This window comes from Vombatus ursinus, unplaced genomic scaffold, assembly GCF_900497805.2.
Source record: "Vombatus ursinus unplaced genomic scaffold, bare-nosed wombat genome assembly UNPS02000582.1, whole genome shotgun sequence".
Lineage (NCBI taxonomy): Eukaryota > Metazoa > Chordata > Mammalia > Diprotodontia > Vombatidae > Vombatus > Vombatus ursinus.
This window is the reverse complement of record NW_020940360.1, coordinates 5,246,657-5,254,389: the sequence shown is the minus strand read 5'-3', so window position 1 is coordinate 5,254,389 and position 7,733 is coordinate 5,246,657. Positions and strand designations below refer to the sequence as shown.

Below are 7,733 nucleotides of genomic sequence, written 5' to 3'. Positions count from 1 at the left end.
TAGATTAAAAATCAGAATCCGCTACCGGTGCCAAGATGGTGGAGTGAGGAAGAAACCCTCTGAAGCCCTCCTAAATTCTCCTCCAAACAACTACAAAACTGCCTTAGAATTGATCCAGGAGTAGGGAAGCAGCTGACCAGCCTGGCAGGAAAAGTCTTTCTCTCTGTGGGAGAGAAACGAGGTCCAAGAGCAGCAGCAGTAGCAGCAGCAGCCAACCTCACAGCCAGGGGTCTGCAGCAAGGCTCTAAGCCTGGAGCAATTCACCAGCTAGGCCTGCTCTCCTTCACACCAGCATCCCCTTAGACAAGTGAGGAGACTGTGTAGCATAGCAAGGCCCCACCCTCAGCACAAGCGACAAGCTAGGCTTTGACCCCATTGCTGACCAGTATTGAAGCCCTGCCCCAGGGCTGGCCAACAGTGAGACCTCACCCCTGGGACCTACCAGCATAGAGACCCTGTTTCCATAGCAACTGAGGAGCAAGGCCACACCCCTGAAGCAGGCCAGCAGCCAAACCCCACACCCAGGTGAGGCCAGCAGGCAGGCCCTGTTGTGGTCTGAGAGGCTGAGACCCCTCAAAGACCACGGTACAGAATGGTGTCGTCTGGAATGAATTCACAGACTCAAGCATTCTTTAAGTCAACTTGGCAAAGATTTATTGTTGCGCTTTTCAGCAGGCAAGAATTCTTAAGGAACCTGCAAGAGGCTGAGGATGGAGTTGGGGTTTATTTGGAAAAGGAGCATGGGAAAGGAATGCCAGGGATACTGATTGGATAATCTAAAGGTCCAGGTGTCTTTGGGAGCTATGGATGGGAAAGTGTAGGGAGTACACCAGACATTGAAGGAGTTGTTAGAGGCATGGACCTTGGGGATCTGGCAGGAGGAAGAGTCCTTAGGTCAGTCAGCAACAAAAATCCTTCGGCCAGGCACCCCTCTCTCTGTCCTGATAAGAGAATACATTCTGCAACAAGAGAACATTTTCTCACAGGACAGGAGCCTACTAAGAAATTGGGAGGCTTCCAGAAACATGATATTAGAGCTGGGGCCCTGAGCAGCCAGCCCATCACTCTCTCACCCAGCTTTGTGTAACTGCACCAGGGAGAGAGATGAATGTCTTGCTGGGGCCCACTCATGAGTAATTGCTAGGCACAGTGTCCTTGGACTGGAGGGAAATTGCCAGGGATAGTGTTTCTGAGGCTAGGGAGAAATATGGTCTTGGAATTGGGGTCCCAGTACAAGCACCCAAGCACCCCATCAGCCCCACTCACTAGTACAAGCCAGAAGGGAAGACTACCCTCCAGAGAAAGCAAACAGCTAGGCCCTGAAGTCCAGTGAAAGCTAGTAGTAAGACCCAGAGCCCCACCACAAAAAGTTTGGGACAATGCAAGACCAGAGTCCAACTCTCACATAAAAACACCAACTCACAAAAAAAGACACAAAATGAGCAAAAAAAAGAGCTTAACTATAGAAAGTTATTATGGTGATAGGGAGGATCAAGGCATAAACTTAGAAGAGGACAATAGTGTCAAAATGCCTACATGTGAAGCCTCAAAGAAAAATGTAATTTGGTTTCAGTTCCAAAAAGAATTCCTGGAAAAGCTTAAAAAAGAATTTAAAAAACCAACTAGAGAAGTAGAAGTAGAAGAAAAGAAGAAGAGAAGTAGAAGAAAAATTGGGAAAAGAAATGAGAGTAATGGAAGAGAATCATGAAAAAAGAGGCAATAGCATGGGAAAAGATAAATAAAACTTCACTGAAGAAAAAAACTCCCTGAAAAATAGAATTGGCCAAATGGAAAAGGAAGTACAAAAGCTCACTGAAGAAAATAATTCCTTAAAAATTAGAATTGGGAAACTAATGGCTCTACGAGACATCAAGATATGATAAAACAAAATTAAAAAAGTAAAAATATAGAAGAAAATGTGAATTTCTGGAAAAACAACTGACCTAGAAAATAGTTCCAGGAGAGATAATATAAGAATTATTGGACTACCTGAAAGCCATGATAACAAAAAAAGCCTGGACAAAGTCTTTCAAGAAATTGTCAAAGAAAATTACCTTGGTATATTAGAATTAGAGGGCAAAACAGAAACTGAAAAAAATCCACCAATCATTGCCTGAAAGAGATCCCAAAATAAAAACTCCCAGGAACATATTGGGCAAATTCCAGAGCTCACAGACCAAGGAGAAAGTATTGCAAGCAGTCAAAAAGAAACAATTCATATGACATGGAGCTACAGTCAGGATTACACAGGATTTGGTAGCATCCATATTAAAGAACTGGAGGGCTTGAAATATGATATACTGGGAGGCAAAGGAGTTAGGATTACATCCAAGAACACAGCAAAATTGAATATAATCTTTCAAGGAAAAAAATAGATATTTAATGAAATAGAGGATTTTTGAGCATTTTTAATTAAAAGACCAGAGCTGAATAAAAAACTTGCCTTCCAAATACAAGACTCAAAGAAAATATACAAAGATTAAAACAAACAAACAAACTAAAACAAGAAAGAGAAAACACAACAAAATCAATAAGGTTAAACTGTTTATATTTCTACATGGGAAAACAATATTCGTAACTCTAAACAATTTTATTACTAGAAGAGCAATTAGAAGGAGTATATGCAGACAGAGGGTATGGATATAATGTGACTTTGATGGGATAATACCCCAAAAAACAAAATAAAGGGGTGAAAAAGAAAATTGCACAGAAAGAAGAAGGAGGGGGAGATTGAATAGGGTAAATTATCTCACATGAAAAAGCTATTGTAATGGAGGGGAAGATGGGGTGGTGGTGGGCAAAGTTTAAAGTTTACTGTCATCAAAATTGGCTTAGAGAAGGAATAACATACACACTCAGTTGGATATAGAAATCTATCTTATCCTATAGGGAAGTAAAAAAGGATGGGGACAATAGAAGGGGGAGGGTGGACTGATAAAAGAGAGGGTATATTGGGAAAGGCAGTGATCAAAAGTAAAATACATGTTAATAGGGAAAGGGTGGGGGAGTAAGAGAGAGGGAGATAAACAAGTAAAAAACAGCTTGGAGGGAAATACAAAGTCAGTTATCATAACTATAAAAGTGAGTGGGATGAACTCTCCCACACAACAGAAGTGGATAACAGAAGAGATTAAAAACCAGAATCCTACAATATGTTGTTTATAAGAAACACATTTGAAGCAGAGAGATAACACAGGGTTAAGGTAAGAAGCTTGGAGCAGAATCTGTTATGCTTCAGCTGAAGCAAAGAAAGTGGGGGTAGCCATCATGATCTCAGACAAAGTAAAAGCAACAATAGATCTAATTAAAAGAGATAAAGGAGGAGACTGTATCTGGCTGAAAGGTACAATAGACAATGAAGTTATATCAATACTAAACATATACGCACCAAATAATATAGGATCTAATTTTTTTTTTTTGTGAGGCAATTGGGGTTAAGTGACTTTACCCAGAGTCACAAAGATAGTGAGTGTTATGTGTCTGAGGCACATAACTCAGATCTTGCTGACTCCAGGGAAGAGCCTAGGATCTAAATTTTTGCAGAAGATGAATGAGTTATAGGAATAAATAGGTAATAAAGGTATACTACTGTGGTCAAGTGTGAAACCTTTCCACAATAAGCACAGCCTATGTTAGCCCTGAAGCTTGGCTGGAAATATTTCAAAAGCGGTCAAAAAACACCAAGCATTTCTCTATGGTGTCTAGGTTTTGAAAGAAAATAAATTGAGTATGAGAGCTTGGGGAGTCATTCCATTCTAGAAGTATTCAGTCCTGTTTTGGAACAATACCCTATCTGTATATGTGTGAAATGTCCTTTTTACTACATTACTAAAAGGGTCAGATTTACTATCTGAAAAAAAAAGAGATCTTTACTTTTTTTTCTTTTGTATTTTGATAAACACTGAAGAATCTGGAACTGTTAAGCTTTATGTACAGAAAAGCTCAGAATTGGTTTGTTTGGTGTTGTGGAAACTCTTACTGCTTTCAATACACAATTAGTAATTGACTGTTTTGTGTACTTGTTTTCAGTTTTCATTTCAACAAACAAGCATTGTAATTAAAGCTATTAGAATAAAATCTCTGAACTATTAAAAAAAACTATATTAGTGGGAGAACTTAACTTCTCCTCTTAGAACTAGATAAATCTAACAAAAAACAAAAAACAAGAAAGAAGTTAAGAAGGTGAATAAAATTCTGGAAAAGTTAGGTAGGATAGGTCCCTGGAGAAAATTGAATAGGAATAGAAAGGAATATATCCTTTCTTCAGCAGTATATGGCACCTACACAAAAATCAACCATGTATTAAGACATTAAAAAAACCTCAAAACCAAATGCAGAAAAGCAGAAATATCAAATGCATCCTTTTCAGATAATAATGCAATAAAAATTACATTCAATAATGGACAGGGAAAGAGATTAAAATTAATTGGAAATTAAATAATCTAATCCTGGAAAACAAGTGGGTCAAAGAATAAATCACAGAAACAATCAATTAATTTCATTTAAAAATGACAATAATGAGACAACACACCAAAATTTATGGGATGCAGCCAAAACAATATTTAGGGAAAAATTTATATCTCTAATTGCCTATCAATAAAATAGAGAAAAAGCAGATTAATAAACTGGGCACACAGCTAAAAAAACTAGAAAAAGAATAAATTAAAAATCCCTAATTAAACAACAAATTGGAAATCCTGAAAATCAAAGGAGAGATTAATAAAATTGAAAGTAAGAAAACTATTGAACTAATAAATAAAACCAGAAGCTGGTTTTATGAAAAAAAAAAACCCAAAAAACTAATAAAATAGATGAACTGTTGGTTAATTTGGTTAAAAAAAGGAAAGATAAAAACCAAATTATTAGTATCAAAAATGAAAGATGTGAATTCACCACCAGAGAAGAGGAAATTAAGATGATTGTTAGGAGGTATTTTACCCAATTATATGCCAATAAATTTGATAATCTAAATGAAATGGATGAATATCTACAAAAATATAAATTACCCAGATTAACAGAAGAAGAGATAAAATTCTTAAATAACCTAATCTTAGAAAAAGAAATTGAACAAGCCATTAATGAACTTTCTAAGGAAAAATCCCCAGGACCAGATGAATTCACAAGCAAATTCTACCAAACATTTAAAGAACAATTAACCGCAATACTATACAAGCTATTTGGAAAAATAGGTGAGGAAGGAGTCCTACCAAATTCCTTTTATGGCACAAATATGGTGCTGATACCCAAATCAGGAAGAACCAAAACAGAGAAAGAAAATTATAGATCAATTTCTCTAATGAATATTGATGCAAAATTTTTAAATAAAATATTAGCAAAGATTATAGCAATGTATCACAAGGATCATACACTGTAACGAGTGGGAGTGACCATATCAATAAAAAAACCAGCATAAATCATATGATTAACTTAATAGATGTAGAAAAAGCCCTTTGACAAAATACAGCACCCATTCCTATTAAAAACACTAGTGAGCATAGGATTAAATGGAGCTTACCTTAAAACAATAAGTAATATTTATCCAAAACCATCCACAAGCATTATCTGCAATGGAGATAAGCTACAAGCCTTCCTAATACAATCAGGGATGAAGCAAGGATGCCCGTTATCACCTCTATTATTTAATATTGTACTGGAAATGTTAGCTCTGGCAATAAGAGAAGAAAAAGAAATTAAAAGAATTAGAATAGGCAATGAGGAAACAAAACTATCATTCTTTGCAGATGATATGATGTATACTTGAAAATCTTAGAGAATCACTAAAAAACTATTTGAAATTGTTAACAACTTCAGCAAAGTTTCAGGATACAAAATAAATCCACATAAATCATTTGCATTTCTATATATTACCAACAAAGTCCAGCAGCAAGAGATAGAGAAATTACATTGAAAATAACTATAGACAATATAATATACTTGGGAGTTTACCTGCCAAGACAAACCCAGGAGCTATATGAGCATGACTATAAAACACTTTTCACACAAATAAAGATAAATCTAAACATTTGGTAAAATATTAGTTGCTCATGTGTAGGCTGAGTCAATATAATAATAATAATAATAATAATTCTACTTAAATTAATTAATTTATTTAGTGTCATGCCAACAAACTATCAAGAATTATTTCATAGAGCTAGAAAAAAATAATAACATTTATCTGGAAGAACAAAAACTCAAGGATACTAAGGGAATCAATGAAAAAAATGTGAAAGAAGGTAAAGTAGTCCTGCCAGATCTCAAACTGTCTTATAAAGTGGTAATTATCAAAACAATATGATACTGGCTAAGAAAAAGAGTGGTGGATCAGTGGAATAGATTATGTACAAATTATATTATAATAAATGACTATAGTAATCTAGTATATAATGAACCCAAAGATCCAAGCTTTTGGAACAAAAACTCATTATTTAACAAAAACTGCTGGGAGAACTGGAAAGCAGTATGGCAGAAATAAGATATAAACCAATATCTCACCCTGTATACCAAAATAAGGTCAAAATGGGTACGTGATTTACACATAAAGGGTGATACCATAAGCAAATTAAGAGAGCATGGAGTAGTTTATGTCAGATTTATGGATAAGGGAAGAATTTAGGACCAAAGAAGATATAGAGAGCATTACAAAATGTAAACTAGATAATTTTGATGGCATAAAATTAATTTTTTTTTGCAGAAACAATACCAAAGCAACCAAAATTATAAGGAAACAGAGTATTAGGAAAAAATTTTTTTCAACAAGTATCTGATAAAGACTTCATTTCTCATATATATATAGGGAAGTGAGTCAAATTTATAAAAATACAAGTTATTCCCCAATTGATAAATGGTCAAAGGATATGAACAGACGGTTTTTAGACAAAGAAATCAAAGCTCTTTATAGTCATATGAAAAATGCTCTAAATCATTATTGATCAGAGAAACGCAAATTAAAACAACTTTAAGGTACCACCTCACACCTATCAGAGTGACTAATATGACAAAAAAGGAAAATATTGGATGTTGGAGGGGATGGGGGAAAACTGGGACACCAATGTACTGTTGGTGGAATTGTGAACTGATCCAATCATTCTGGAGAGTAATTTGGAACTATGCCCAAAGAACTATAAAACTGTGCATACCTTTTGGTACAGCAATACCACTGGTAGGTCTATATCCTAAAGACATCCAAAAAAGGAAAAGGACCTATGGGTACAAAAAATTTATAGCAGCTCTTTTTGTGGTGGCTAAGAATTGGAAATCAAAGGGATGCTATCAATTGAGGAATGGCTAAACAAGCCGTGGCATATCATTGTAATAGACTATTATTATGCTATGAGAAATGACAAACTGGATGATTTCAGAAAACCTGGAAACACTTCCATGAACTGATGCTGAGTGAAGTGAGCAGAACCAGAAGAATGTTGTACACAGTAATAGCAATATTGTTTGATGAAGAATTGTGAATGACTTAGCTATTCTCAGCAATACAATGATCCAAGACATTCCCAAAGGACTAATGAAGATACTATCTGCCTCCAGAGAAAGACCTGATAATGATACAGACTGAAGCATGCTATTTTTCTTTCTTTCATTCAAGTTTTCTTGTATAAAATGACCAACGTGGAAATGTTTTACATAATTTCACACATATAACCTATATCTGATTGCTTGCCATTTCAGGGAAAGGGGAGGGTAGAGAGAGAGGGAGGGATAGAATTTGGAACTCAAAACTTTAA

At 35.5% G+C, this 7,733-nt stretch overlaps 1 pseudogene; it reads right to left on the bottom strand.

Annotated features, from left to right (window-relative positions):
* Positions 1–283: 283 nt before the first annotated feature.
* The window catches only part of LOC114037344, a 37,314-nt pseudogene continuing 29,864 nt past the window's right edge, over positions 284–7,733 (bottom strand).